At 40.0% G+C, this 16,021-nt stretch overlaps 1 long non-coding RNA gene across 1 annotated transcript; it reads left to right on the forward strand.

Moving 5' to 3' along the window:
• The first annotated feature begins 14,719 nt into the window (after positions 1 to 14,719).
• On the forward strand, positions 14,720 to 15,416 carry LOC119351849. Its single transcript, XR_005170080.1, has 2 exons — positions 14,720 to 14,981; positions 15,108 to 15,416. It is a non-coding gene; the product is annotated as an uncharacterized LOC119351849 (long non-coding RNA).
• Positions 15,417 to 16,021: the final 605 nt, after the last annotated feature.

Raw genomic sequence — 16,021 nt, forward strand, 5'->3', positions numbered from 1 at the left:
TTTTTCTTTATCCTTCTTGGATATCTATCACTTTGGGACTAATTTTCATGTGTTGCTTTTCATAAGCTCAAACAAATATAAGTGAAGATCATGAGCATAACAAATTTTCTTTCTCTCAAAATAATTTAAGTGAAGCAAGAGAGAATTTCTTCAAAATGTTACTAACTCTCAAATAAATCTAAGTGAAGAAAGAGAGCATTTCTTCAAAAATACTAAAGAACACCATGCTCAAAAAGATATAAGTGAAGCACTAGATCAAGTCCATTGCTCATAAAACATTTAAGTGAAGCATAGAGAGCAATTCTAACAAGTCATGACATAATTTTGGCTCTCTCAAATAGGTGTGTCCAGCAAGGATTGATGACTTAGAATACAAAATAAAACAAGCAAAGACACATATCATACAAGACGCTCCAAGTAAAACACATATCATGTGACGAATAAAAATATAGTTTCGAGTAAAATATCGATGGTGGTTAGAAGAAAGAGGGGATGCCACTCGGGGGCATCCCCAAGCTTAGGCTCTTCTATCCTTTATTCCTTCATCCATCGTAAGATAACCCAAAACTTGAAAACTTCAATCACACAAAACTCAACAAAACCTTCATGAGATCCGTTAGTATAAGAATAATAAATCACTACTATAAGTACTGTATCAAACCAATTCATATTTTGTTTTTGTATTATATCTACTATATTTCAACTTTTATATGGCAAAAACTCATCAAAGAAAACCATAGAGCCATCAAAATAAGCACACAACACAAAGAAAAACAGAATCTGTCAAAACAGAATAGTCTGTAGCAATCTGACTATTTCAAATACTTATGTAACTCCAAAAATTCTTAAAAATTAGGATGACCTGAGAAATTTGTATATTGATCTACCGCAAGTAGAATGGGTATTTTATCGCTCTCTGGTAAAAAATGAAAATTATTTTCATGAGCATAAACCTTTTTGTTTTTCAGCAAGATCAAACAACTAACACCCAAGAAGATCCTAAAGGCTTTACTTGGCACAAACACTAATTAAAAAACACAATAATAACATTAGCATAATTGCGCTAACACTCAAGAACAGGAAGAAAAAAGCAAAAAATAAATTTTATTCATTGGGTTGCCTCTCAACAAGCACTATAGTTTTACGCCCTTAGCTATGCATATTTTTATTGATGCTCACAAGGATGATATTAATTGAAACACAAAGAGAGCATCATAAAACATGTGACGAACACATTTAAGTCTAACATACTTCCTATACATAGGAATTTTATAAGCAAACAAATTATCAAGACAAGAAACATCTAACATATGCAAAGAAGAGGAATAGAACATTGACGATCTCAACATAACGAGAGGTAATTTAGTAACATGAAAATTTCCACAACCATATTTTCCTCTCTCATAATAATTACATGTAGGATCATACTCAAATTCAACAATATAGTTATCATATAAAATTTTCTCTACATGATCCACATGAATGCAAAGTTGACACCCTTCCAAAATAGTGGGATTATCATCAAATAAAGTCATGACCTCTCCAAACCCACTTTCATCAAAAATTTCATAATATTGAACACTCTCCAAATATGTGGGATTATTTTTAGCTAAAGTTGACACTCTTCCAAACCCACTTTCAATATTATCGCAAACACATTCATCATGAGGCTTAAATAAATTTTCAAGATCATAAGAAACACTATCACCCCAATCATGATCATTGCAATAAGTAGCAGACATGACAAAACAAGCATCCCCAAGCTTGGGGTTTTGCATATTATTAGCATAATTGATATTAATAGAATTTATAGTAAAATTATTGCAATCATGCTTTTCATTCAAGGAGCTATAATGAATCACTTCATAAATTTCTTCATCACAATTTTTAGATTCACAATTCTCAAGCAAAACTTCAAAAAGATAATCTAGTGCATTCAACTCACTAGCAATTGGTTCATCATGATTGGATCTTTTAAAAATATTAGCAAGTGGATGGGGATCCATATCAATAGATTTTTAGCAAGCGAAGATGCAAGCAAATAGAAGGCACATGGTAACACAAGCAAAAGTAGCAAACAAGATTGCACACAAAAAACATATCCGGCAAGAAAACGACGAACGAAAAAGAGGGCAAATAAAACGACAAATTTTGTGAAGTGGGGGAGAGGAAAACAAGAGGCAAATAGCAAATAATGTAAATTGTAAGGAGACGAGATTTGTGATTAGGAACCTGGTATATGTTGAAGATCCTCCCCAGCAATGGCGCCAGAAATTCCTTTTGATGTCGCTTGAAGCTACGTCGGTATTTCCCCAAAGAGGAAGGGATGATGCAGCACAACGACGGTAGGTATTTCCCTCAGATATGAAACCAAGGTTATCGAACCAGTAGGAGAACCAAGCAACACAACGTAAACAACCCGTGCACACAAATAACAACACCTCGCAACCCGACGTGTTAAAGGGGTTGTCAATCCCTTTCAGGTAACGACACCAGAAACGGTGTGTGGACGGGAGAAAGTTGTAATAGATTGAATAAATAGATCACAAATAAAATAATGTGCAGCAAATTATTTTTGTATTTTTGGTTTAATAGATCTGAAAATAAATGCAAGGAAAATAGATCGCAAAGGCAAAAATATGAGAAAGAAGACTCGGGGCCGTAGATTTCACTAGTGGCTTCTCTCGAGAAAAATAGCAAATGATGGGTAAACAAATAACTGTTGGGCAATTGATAAACCTCAAATAATTATGACCATATCCAGAAAATGATCATTACATAGGCATAACGTCCAAGATTAGTAGACCGACTCCTGCCTCCATATACTACTATTATTCCACACATCGACCGCTATCCAGCATGCATCTAGTGTATTAAGTTCATGGAAAAACGAAGTAATGCAATAAGAATGCTGACATGATGTAGACAAGATCCGTTTATCTATGACAGTAGATATAGTTCCCATCTTTTTATCCTTAATAGCAATGATACATACGTGTCGGATCCCTTTCTGTCACTGGGATCAAGCACCGTAAGATCGAACCCACTACCGGGCACCTCTTCCCATTGCAAGATAAATAGATCAAGTTGGCCAAACAAAATCCAAATATCGGAGAAGAAATACGAGGCTATAAGATATCATGCATAAAAGAGATCAAAGAAACTCAAATACTTTCATGGATATAAAAAGATAGATCTGATCATAAACTCAAAGTTCATCGATCCCAACAAACACACCGCAAGAGAGTTACGTCATATGGATCTCCAAGAGACCATTGTATTGAGAATCAAGAGAGAGAGATGAAGCCATCTAGCTAGCTACTAACTACGGACCCGAAGGTCTATAAAGAACTACTCACGCATCATCGGAGAGGCACCAATGGAAGTGGTGAACCCCTTCATGATGGTGTCTAGATTGGATCTGGTGGTTTTGGACTCTGCGGCGGTTGGATGAATATTTCGTCAACTCCCCTAGGGTTTTGGGAATATTTGGGTATTTATAGAGCAAAGAGGCGGTCCGGGGGGCACCCGAGATGGGCACAACCCACCAGGGCGCGCCTGGGCCTCCTAGCGCGCCCTGGTGGGTTGTCCCCTTCTCGGAACTCCCCCCAGGTGCAACCAGGGCCCAACATCTTCCTTCTGGTCCATAAAAAATCTCCGTAAAGTTTCGTGGCATTTGGACTCCCTTTGATATTGATTTTCTGTGATATAAAAAACATGGAAAAAACAGCAACTAGCACTTGGCACTATGTCAATAGGTTAGTACTAAAAATGATATAAAATGACTATATATAAAATGATTATAAAACATCCAAGATTTATAATAAAACAACATGGAACAATTAAAAATTATAGATAAGTTGGAGACATATCAGTCTACTCATGTATATGATGGGAATGTATATTTTGCCGGAAGGTGTGCTTAGCTCCTTTGACAAGGATTTATCATGCTTTTCTAGCAGGGGATTGATGGACGACATAAATACCATATGGTCAAGTGGGCAAATATCTACTTCCCAAGGACCTGGGGGCCTAGGCATTCTTGCTTCTTGATACGTCTCCAACGTATCTATAATTTTTGATTGCTCCATGCTATATTATCTTTTGTTTTGGACATTATTGGGCTTTATTATTCACTTTTATATTATTTTTGGGACTAACCTATTAACCGGAGGCCCACCCAGAATTGTTGTTTTTGCCTATTTCATAGTTTCGCAGAAAAAGAATATCAAACGGAGTCCAAACGGAATGAAACCTTCGGGAACGTGATTTTTGGAACAAACAAGATCCAGGATACTTGGACCCTATGTCAAGCAACCAACAGGGAAGCCACGAGGTAGGGGGCACGCCTATCCAGCTGTTTTTGCTCCACCGACGTACTCCTTCCTCCTATATATACCTACGTACCCCCAAACAATCAGATACGGAGCGAAAACCCTAATTCCACCCCCGTAACTTTCTGTATCCATGATATCCCATCTTGGGGCCTGTTCCGGAGCTCCGTCGGAGGGGGCATGGATCACGGAGGGATTCTACATCAACACCATAGCCCCTCCGATGAAGTGTGAGTAGTTTACCTCAGACCTTCGGGTCCATAGTTATTAGCTAGATGGCTTCTTCTCTCTTTTTGGATCTCAATACAATGTTCTCCCCCTCTCTTGTGGAGATCTATTCGATGTAATCTTCTTTTGCGGTATGTTTGTTGAGACCGATGAATTGTGGGTTTATGATCAAGTTTATCTATGAACAATATTTGAATCTTCTGAATTCTTTTATGTATGATTGGTTATCTTTGCAAGTCTCTTCGAATTATCAGTTTGGTTTGGCCTACTAGATTGATCTTTCTTGCAATGGGAGAAGTGCTTAGCTTTGGATTCAATCTTGCGGTGTGCTTTCCTAGTGACAGTAGGGGCAGCAATGCACGTATTGTATTGTTGCCATCGAGGATAACAAGATGGTTTTTTTATCATATTGCATGAATTTATCCCTCTACATCATGTCATCTTGCTTAAGGCGTTACTCTGTTCTTATGAACTTAATACTCTAGATGCATGCTGGATAGCGGTCGATGTGTGGAGTAATAGTAGTAGATGCAGGCAGGAGTCGGTCTACTTGTCTCGGACGTGATGCCTATATACATGATCATACCTAGATATTCTCATAACTATGCTCAATTCTGTCAATTGCTCAACAATAATTTGTTCACCCATCGTAAAATACTTATGCTCTTGAGAGAAGCCACTAGTGAAACCTATGGCCCCCGGGTCTATCTTTCATCATATTAATCTTCCAACACTTAGTTATTTCCTTTGCTTTTATTTTACTTTGCATCTTTATCATAAAAATACCAAAAATATTATCTTATCATATCTATCAGATCTCACTCTCGTAAGTGACCGTGTAGGGATTGACAACCCCTTATCGTGTTGGTTGTGAGGATTTATTTGTTTTGTGTAGGTGCGAGGGACTCACGTGTAGCCTCCTACTGGATTGATACCTTGGTTCTCAAAAACTGAGGGAAATACTTACGCTACTTTGCTGCATCACCCTTTCCTCTTCAAGGGAAAACCAACACAGTGCTCAAGAGGTAGCAAGAAGGATTTCTGGCGCCGTTGCCGGGGAGGTCTACGCAAAAGTCAACATACCAAGTATCCATCACAAACCCTTATCTCCCGCATTACATTATTTGCCATTTGCCTCTCGTTTTTCTCTCCCTCACTTCACCCTTGTCGTTTTATTCGCCCTCTCTCTCTTTCTCTATTTGCCTCTTTTTGCCCATTCCTCGTTTGCTTGGGTGTTGGATTGCTTGCTTGTCACGATGGCTCAAGATAACACTAAATTGTGTGACTTTACCAATACCAACAATAATGATTTTATTAGCACTCCAATTGCTCCTCTTACCGATGCTGAATCTTGTGAAATTAATGCCGCTTTGTTGAATCTTGTCATGGAAGATCAATTCGCCGGCCTTCCTAGTGAAGATGTCGCTACTCATCTAAATAGCTTCGTTGATTTGTGTGATATGCAAAAGAAGAAAGATGTTGACAATGATATTGTTAAATTGAAGCTATTTCCTTTTTCGCTTAGAGATCGTGCTAAAGCTTGGTTTTCGTCTTTGCCTAAAAATAGTATTGATTCTTGGAATAAGTGCAAAGATGCTTTTATCTCTAAGTATTTTCCTCCCGCTAAGATTATCTCTCTTAGAAACGATATTATGAATTTTAAGCAACTTGATCATCAACATGTTGCACAATCTTGGGAGAGGATGAAATTAATGATACATAATTGCCCTACTCGTGGTTCGAATTTGTGGATGATTATACAAAAAAAATTATGCCGGATTGAATTTTGCTTCTAGAAATCTTTTAGATTCGGCCGCAGGAGGCACTTTTATGGAAATCACTTTAGGAGAATCTACTAAACTCCTAGATAATATTATGGTTAATTATTTTCAATGGCACACTGAAAGATCTACTAATAAGAAAGTGCATGTGATAGAAGAAATTAATGTTTTGAGTGGAAAGATGGATGAACTTATGAAATTATTTGCTAATAAAAGTGTTTATTCTTATCCTAATGATATGCCTTTGTATACTTTGATTGAGAATAATAATGAATCTATGGATGTGAATTTTGTTGGTAGGAACAATTTTGGTAACAACGTATATAGAGGAAACTTTAACCCTAGGCCGTATCCTGGTAATTCCTCTAATAATTATGGTAATTCCTACAATAATTCTTATGGAAATTATAATAAGATGCCCTCTGATTTTGAATCTAATATTAAAGAATTTATTACTTCGCAAAAGAATTTCAATGCTTTGATCGAAGAAAAATGGCTTAAGATTGATGAGTTGGCTAGGAACGTTGATAGAATTTCTCTTGATGTTGATTCTTTTAAACTTAGATCTATTTCACCTAAGCATGATATCAATCAGTCTCTCAAAGCCATGAGAATTTCCATTGATGAGTGCAAAGAAAGAACCGTTAGGATGCGTGCTAAGAAAGATTGCTTTATAAAAGCGTGTTCTTCTAGTTTACATGATAATAAAGATGAAGATCTAAAAGTTATTGATGTGTCCTGTATTAAATCTTTGTTTTGCAATATGAATCTTGATAATGATGGGACTGAATATCATCCACCTTTACCTAGACGGCGTTCCAAAAATTCGGAGTCTTTAGATCTTGATGCTAAAATTGTTCAAAGTGGGATTGAAGAAGTCAAAACTTTAAATAGTAATGAACCCACTATTTTAGATTTCAAGGAATTTAATTATGATAATTGCTCTTTGATAGATTGTATTTCCTTGTTGCAATCCGTGCTAAATTCTCCTCATGCTTATAGTCAAAATAAAGCTTTTACCAAACATATCGTTGATGCTTTGATGCAATCTTATGAAGAAAAACTTGAGTTGGAAATTTCTATCCCTAGAAAACTTTATGATGAGTGGGAACCTACTATTAAAATTAAAATTAAAGATCATGAATGCTATGCTTTATGTGATTTGGGTGCTAGTGTTTCCACTATTCCCAAAACTTTGTGCGATTTGCTAGGTTTCCGTGATTTTGATGATTCCTCTCTAAACTTGCACCTTGCGGATTCCACTATTAAGAAACCTATGGGAAGAATTAATGATGTTCTTATTGTTGCAAATAGGAATTATGTGCCTGTAGATTTTATCGTTCTTGATACAGATTGCAATCCTTCATGTCCTATTATTCTTGGTAGACCTTTCCTTAGAACGATTGGTGCAATTATTGATATGAAGGAAGGGAATATTAGATTCCAATTTCCGTTAAGGAAAGTCATGGAACACTTACCTAGAAAGAAAATTAAACTACCTTATGAATCTATCATGAGAGCCACTTATGGATTGCCTACCAAAGATGGCAATACGTAGGTCTATCCTTGCTTTTATGCCTAGCTAGGGGCGTTAAACAATAGCGCTTGTTGGGAGGCAACCAAATTTTATTTTTATTCCTTGATTTTTTCTCCTGTTTAGTAATAAATAATTTATTTATCCTATGTTTTGGTTGTGTTTTTTGTGTTTAATTAGTGTCTGTGCCAAGTAGAACCGTTGGGAAGACTTGGGGAAAGTCTTGTTAATCTTGTTGTAAAAAACAGAAACTTTAGCGCTCACGAGAACTGCTGACATTTTTATTTGGAAAGTGATATTTAGTTAATTCTTTTTGAAGATGATTAATAGATAAATTCGTCACGTCCAGCAATTTATTTTAGAATTTTTGGGGTTCCAGATCTTGCGTTAGCTACAGATTACTACAGACTGTTCTGTTTTTGACAGATTCTGTTTTTCGTGTGTTGTTTGTTTATTTTGATGAATCTATGGCTAGTAAAAGAGTTTATAAACCATAGAGAAGTTGGAATACAGTATATTTAACACCAATATAAATAAAGAATGAGTTCATTACAGTACCTTGAAGTGGTGTTTTGTTTTCTTTCGCTAACAGAGCTCACGAGATTTTCTACTTTAAGTTTTATGTTGTGAAATTTTCAAGTTTTGGGTAAAGATTTGATGGATTATGGAACAAGGAGTGGCAAGAGCCTAAGCTTAGGGATTCCCATGGAACCCCCAAGATAATCTAAGGACACCTAAAAGCCAAAGCTTGGGGATGCCCCGGAAGGCATCCCCTCTTTCGTCTACTTCTATTAGTAACTTTACTTGGAGCTATATTTTTATTTACCACATGATATGTGTTTTGCTTGGAGTGTCTTGTATGATTTGAGTCTTTGCTTTTTAGTTTACCACAATCATCTTTGCTGTACACACCTTTTGAGGGAGACACACATGATTCAGAAATTATTAGAATACTCTATGTGCTTCACTTATATCTTTTGAGTTATATAGTTTTGCTCTAGTACTTCACTTATATCTTTTAGAGCACGGTGGTGGATTTGTTTTATAGAAACTATTGATCTCTCATGCTTCACTTAGATTATTTTGAGAGTCTTAAATAGCATGGTAATTTTCTTAAATAATCCTAATATGCTAGGTATACAAGATTAGTAAAAACTTTCTTATGAGTGTGTTGAATACTAAGAGAAGTTTGATGCTTGATGATTGTTTTGAGATATAAAGATGGTGATATTAGAGTCATGCTAGTTGAGTAGTTGTGAATTTGAGATACTTGTGTTAAAGTTTGTGATTCCCGTAGCATGCACGTATGGTGAACCGTTATGTGATGAAGTCGGAGCATAATTTATTTATTGATTGTCTTCCTTATGAGCGGCGGTCGGGGACGAGCGATGGTCTTTTCCTACCAATCTACCCCCGTAGGAGCATGCGCGTAATACTTTGCTTTGATAACTTGTACTTCCTCCGTCCCATAATATAAGAACGTTTTTCAAACTGTTTTAGCTTCAAAAACGTTCTTATATTTTGGGATGGAGGGAGTAGATTTTTGCAATAAGTATATGAGTTCTTTATGACTAATGTTGAGTCCATGGATTATACGCACTTTTCTTCCTTCCACCATTGCTAGCCTCTCTAATACCGCACACTTTTCGCCGGTATCATACACCCACCATATACCTTCCTCAAAACAGCCACCATACCTACCTATCATGGCATTTCCATAGCCATTCCGAGATATATTGCCATGCAACTTACCACCATTCCGATTATTATGACACGCTCCATCATTGTCATATTGCTTTGCATGATCATATAGTTGACATCGTATTTGTGGCAAAGCCACCGTTCATAATTCTTTCATACATGTCACTCTTGATTCATTGCATATCCCAGTACACCGCCGGAAGCATTCACATAGAGTCATATTTTGTTCTAACTATTGAGTTGTAATTGTTGAGTTGTAAGTAAATAAAAGTGTGATGATCATCATTATTAGAGCATTGTCCCAAGTGAGGAAAGGATGATGGAGACTATGATTCCCCCACAAGTCGGGATGAGACTCCGGACTAAAAAAAAGAGGCCATAAAAAAGAAGAGAAAAGGCCCAAACAAATAAATAAATAAATAAAAATAAAAAATGAGAGAAAAGGAGAGAAGGGACAATGCTACTATCCTTTTACCACACTTGTGCTTCAAAGTAGCACCATGATCTTCATGATAGAGAGTCTCCTATGATATCACTTTCATATACTAGTGGGAATTTTTCATTATAGAACTTGGCTTGCATATTTCAATGATGGGCTTCCTCAAAATTCCCTAGGTCTTCGTGAGCAAGCGAATTGGATGCACGCCCACTTAGTTTCTTTTTTTGAGCTTTCATATACTTATAGCTCTAGTGCATCCGTTGCATGGCAATCCCTACTCACTTACATTGATATCTATTGATGGGCATCTCCATAGCCCGTTGATACGCCTAGTTGATGTGAGACTGTCTTCTCCCTTTTTGCCTTCTCCACAACCACCATTCTATTCCACATATAGTGCTATGTCCATGGCTCACGCTCATGTATTGCGTGAAGATTGATAAAGTTTGAGAATGTCAAAAGTATGAAACAATTGCTTGGCTTGTCATCGGGGTTGTGCATGATTTAAATACTTTGTGTGGTGAAGATAGAGCATAGCCAGACTATATGATTTTGTAGGGATAATTTTATTTGGCCATGTTATTTTGAGAAGACATAATTGCTTAGTTAGTATGCTTGAAGTATTATTATTATTTATGTCAATATTAAACTTTTGTCTTGAATCTTTCAGATCTGAATATTCATACCACAATTAAGAAGAATTACATTGAAATTATGCCTAGTAGCATTCCGCATCAAAAATTCTGTTTTTATCATTTACCTACTCGAGGACGAGCAGGAATTAAGCTTGGGGATGCTTGATACGTCTCCAACGTATCTATAATTTTTGATTGCTCCATGCTATATTATCTTCTGTTTTGGATATTATTGGGCTTTATTATTCACTTTTATATTATTTTGGGACTAACCTATTAACCGAAGGCCCAGCCCAGAATTGCTGTTTTTTGCCTATTTCAGAGTTTTGTAGAAAAAGAATATCAAACGGAGTCCAAATGGAATGAAACCTTCGGGAACGTGATTTTTGGAACGAACAAGATCCAGGAGACTTGAACCCTACGTCAAGCAACCAACAGGGAAGCCATGGGGTAGGGGGCGCGCCTACCCCCCCCCCCCCAGGCGCGCCCTCCACCCTCGTGGGCCCCCTGTTCCTCCACCGACGTACTCCTTCCTTCTATATATACCTACGTACCCTCAAACGATCAGATACGGAGCGAAAACCCTAGTTCCACCGCCGTAACTTTCTGTATCCACGAGATCTCATCTTGGGGCCTGTTCCGAAGCTCCGCCGGAGGGGGCATCGATCACGGAGGGCTTCTACATCAACACCATAGCCCCTCCGATGAAGTGTGAGTAGTTTACCTCAGACCTTCGGGTCCATAGTTATTAGCTAGATGACTTCTTCTCTCTTTTTGGATCTCAATACAATGTCCCCCCCCCTCTCTTGTGGATATCTATTCGATGTAATCTTCTTTTGCAGTGTGTTTGTTGAGACCGGTGAATTGTGGGTTTATGATCAAGTTTATCTATGAACAATATTTGAATCTTCTGAATTCTTTTACGTATGATTGGTTATCTTTGCAAGTCTCTTCGAGTTATCAGTTTGGTTTGGCCTACTAGATTGATCTTTCTTGCAATGGGAGAAGTGCTTAGCTTTGGGTTCAATCTTGCGGTGTCCTTTCCCAATGACAATAGGGGCAGCAAGGCACGTATTGTATTGTTGCCATCGAGGATAACAAGATGGGGTTTTTATCATATTGCATGAATTTATCCCTCTACATCACGTCATCTTGCTTAAGGCGTTACTCTGTTCTTATGAACTTAATACTCTAGATGCATGCTGGATAGCGGTCGATGTGTGAAGTAATAGTAGTAGATGCAGGCAGGAGTCGGTCTACTTGTCTCGGACGTAATGCCTATATACATGATCATACCTAGATATTCTCATAACTATGCTTAATTCTGTCAATTGCTCAACAGTAATTTGTTCACCCACCGTAAAATACTTATGCTCTTGAGAGAAGCCACTAGTGAAACCTATGGCCCCCAGGTCTATCTTTCATCATATTAATCTTCCAACACTTAGTTATTTCCTTTGATTTTTACTTTGCTTTTATTTTACTTTGCATCTTTATCATAAAAATACCAAAAATATTATCTTATCATATCTATCAGATCTCACTCTCGTAAGTGACCGTGTAGGGATTGACAACCCCTTATTGCGTTGGTTGCGTCGATTTATTTGTTTTGTGTAGGTGCGAGGGACTCGCGCGTAGCCTCCTACTGGATTGATACCTTGGTTATCAAAAACTGAGGGAAATACTTACGCTACTTTGCTGCATCACCCTTTCCTCTTCAAGGGAAAATCAACGCAGTGCTCAAGAGGTAGCACCTCTTGATGTATGAATGTGACTCTTATGTTGACATGAGTTTGGAGGATCCTAAGTGAGGACAACGGCGTGGGGCTGCAACTTATTAAAGCGAAATAATTGGAGGGTGTCTGCTACTGATGTGTGAGCGTAGGAAGGGATCTCAGTTCTGGAAGTCGATTAGGTCGATCAAGAATGAGATTCGCCTAGGGCTCCCTATCTCCATAGGCATTGGACATGGGACCCTCTTTTGGCTTCACCCTTGGGTGGATGGGTCTGTGTTATACGTGGATTTCTCAGACTTGTTTGCTATCTTCGCTGACCCCTTCCCGTTGGTCTCCTTGGCCGCACACAATGGGGTCTGGAACGTCCCGTTCCCTCAATCATTTGGACCCGAGGAAACCACTGCTTCGGCCATACTTCAGACGACTCTTCCCCTTTTACACCTGGAATATTTGGACGCCATATATTGCGCCTACCCCCATCGGTGTTCTTCTTTGTTCGCTCGGCATATCATACCCTATGCCGATTGTGTCGCTTGCATACCTTTGTGAAAAGTGCCCTGTCCATTTTTTGACAGAAAGACTGTAAGGGAACCCCCCCCCCTACAGTATAATTGGTGCAACAAACCCAAATTACAAGTACCATGCCTTGAACCTGGGTGGGTGGGAGGGCATCAGCCCCTTCCCACCACTAGGCTATGCCTTAGTCTGCAAGTGCCCTGTCCTTTGAAGATCAAGATATTTGTGTGGCATCTTTTGCTTGACCGCCTCCTATCGAGCATGGAGGTGTCCAAGCGCCACGATCCTAGCGATGGGCTATGCCTGCTTTGTGGTAGCCCGGAGACGGGAACCCACTTCTTCTCCGCCCGCCTCACGGCTCACTTTCTTTGGTACTTGTCGGTGAGGTTTAGGGGCCATAGTGGGAAGCCTTGGACCTGGCTAGGTTTCTCGAAACTCGGGCCAACCAAATCGTGAGGAGGAGATGCCTCTTCTGATTAGTGTTCACGACAGTGACTTGGATCCTATGGATGACGCGTAACACGATGATGATTGAGTGGGTCTTCTTACGGCATGCAACTGACTATGTCTTCAAATTCCTGATGTTTTTGCAAGTCTGGTAGACGCTCTCTAGGCAGTGGGATCGAGATCGACTTGACGACATGATGGAAGCGATGACTCTGGCTGCTCACCGCCTCGCCTCTTAGCCGCTGATCTATTGGTCACTTGGTGGTCTTTCTTCCTCTCCTTTTTCACATTTGGGCATGTGTGTGTTTTTGCCCCAATGGGCTTATATTTTGTTTTGCTGCTTATGAACTTGTTGTATGGCCTTGATGGCTCCTTTATTTATAAAGTGAGATGAAAGCCTATTTCAAAAGAGGTTTTGGCCAGCTTCCTTCTGTAAATAGCACGTAAACAACATAAGGTTGATTACGAATCATGGTTGTTATAGGGTATCACTTGTATGTTGTTTGCGCCGTTCACCAAGAGCCTGTATTTTCTTTTCCCTTGGAATGAAGGGTACTATCCTCGGACTCTGCATCAATTGATGCACACAGTCATATTTATAGACAGTAAAAAAAAAATTCCTGAAGAGAGAGAACCATTCCAACTGAAAAAACGCGTGCTGAAATATCATGTAGGGTTGATGTGTAGGTCCACGATGGGCCGAACCTTTTTCGTTTCTTGAAACAAGGTGAGCCGAACCTATCGAATGGCAACGGTCATCAAATTTGACCAGCGCAACAAGAAGAAAAGACGCCGGCAAACGACCATCAAACATGGTGAGTGCCAGAATTGTTGGAGCAGTTCCGAAAAGACTAGTGCCTACTACTACCACCCTAGCACCACATTAGAAAAACAAACAATCTTGTAGCAATATCAACCCTCACCAACTACGGAACCCGATTCGCTTGGAACTTCTCCGCGCGGCGCATCTCAACGGTGGAGCAGTTCGAAAGGGCGGCGACGAACCCGATGGAAGCGAGGCCCAGCAGACGTCCAAATGGGAAGCAGCCAGCAGACCAATGTGCAGCAGTACGTACACCACCATGCAGATCAACGGTCGCTGCGTGCCCGCAAACGTGGACCGATGTCCGATGCTTCTCCTTCTCAGTGACGCCTTCAACAACGCGTTTTTGCCAGACGAAGAAGAGAAAAATAATCCGCCGTCGCCGTGCCCAGGTGGACTACCAATGTATTCTCTTTCAAAATTTTGGATGTGCGCAACCGCCTTAGGATAACGCGCCTAAGTAATCCTAATAATAGGACTATATTACGAGCGTATGCTGCCTCGTCAGCTCGTCGTGTTCGCTATATAAAGGGCAATGCTCCGATAGAAGAACATCTCAAAGTCGAGAGCAGAGAGCGCCTCGTAGCATCACCAGCCCTGCTTCAGTAGTTCTATTGTCTCTGTGAAATCGACCGCGGCGTCGACCATGAGCTACCCGCCACCGGGCACCGCGTACCCGCCGCCGGGCCAGGAGGCCTACCCGCCTCCAGGGTACGGCGCGCCGCCGCCTGTCGCCGCTAACTACCAGCAGCAAGCCCCGCCGCAGGACTCGCAGGACCGCGGAGGCGACGGCTTCTGGAAAGGATGGTACGTACGTCATTACATTCTGAGCCGTGATATATAAGCCACTAGATCGTCGAGACTACGCGCCATCTTCCCATTGCTTTCTGTTTTGATTTCTTCTAATCTGACGTGGTCCGTTTTCATTTGCAGTTGTGCTGCTATTTGCTGCTGCTGCCTGCTCGACATGTGCTTCTGATCACAAGTTCCTACTGCCAACACCAGGAAATCCCACGATGATCTACTCACTCAGAGCTGCTCATAGTTGATCATGGTTATTTCTATTGTAGTATTTGTGCTGTCCGGGTGGAGATTTGTATGGGCTCGTTGTGCTAGTTAATTTTGCATCTGGATTTTGGCTTCATTCTGTATCACGGTATTGTTATTGGCAGAGTCTTAGTCTCTTCAGTTTGTTGGTGATGAATAACACGTAGCAGTAGCATGCGAGAATTCTTGACGACATACCCACGATTTCGATTGTCTGTTCCAGTTGATTTGATTCATGCTCCAAAGTGTTTTTGTGAGGTTACATGCATTACTTTTGATGATCTGCATGTTGCAAAAATTGCCATTTCCTCGGTGAGTTGTTGCAAAGAATGGAGATTTATTGCTACATATTAATATTTTGCATCGAGGAGTAGTGCGCGTGAGGCACTGGGGTCTCAAGTCCAAAGAGGGCCGGTCCGTCTCCCATGTCCTATTCTTCCTTGTCGACGACCGCACCTTCACTTCACGGGTCTCATCGCCGCCGCTTGTGGATACGGTGAGATGCACTCAGCGATCGCCAGAAGGGAACAACAGGGACATGGAGGACGGGTGCTGCCATAGGCTTGGTTTAGGTCGGGTCGCCTTTTTTACTGAAAAATATCAAAATGTAACGAATGTGCTCTTGTTTATATGAAAATCATCCGGTTTGCAAAAGAAAAAATGGCTTGTTGAAATTTGCTTTGAATTGTATGCAACTATGATTGAATGGCCGGCTGCCCGTGGACTGGTTCTCACCGGTTCATGAACGGATGCGGTGTCCGATTGGAGGGTCAGTGTTGGAGAGGCCCTCATGCTTGCCT

The sequence above is a fragment of the Triticum dicoccoides genome, chromosome 2A (assembly GCF_002162155.2).
Source record: "Triticum dicoccoides isolate Atlit2015 ecotype Zavitan chromosome 2A, WEW_v2.0, whole genome shotgun sequence".
In the NCBI taxonomy this organism is placed as follows: domain Eukaryota; kingdom Viridiplantae; phylum Streptophyta; class Magnoliopsida; order Poales; family Poaceae; genus Triticum; species Triticum dicoccoides.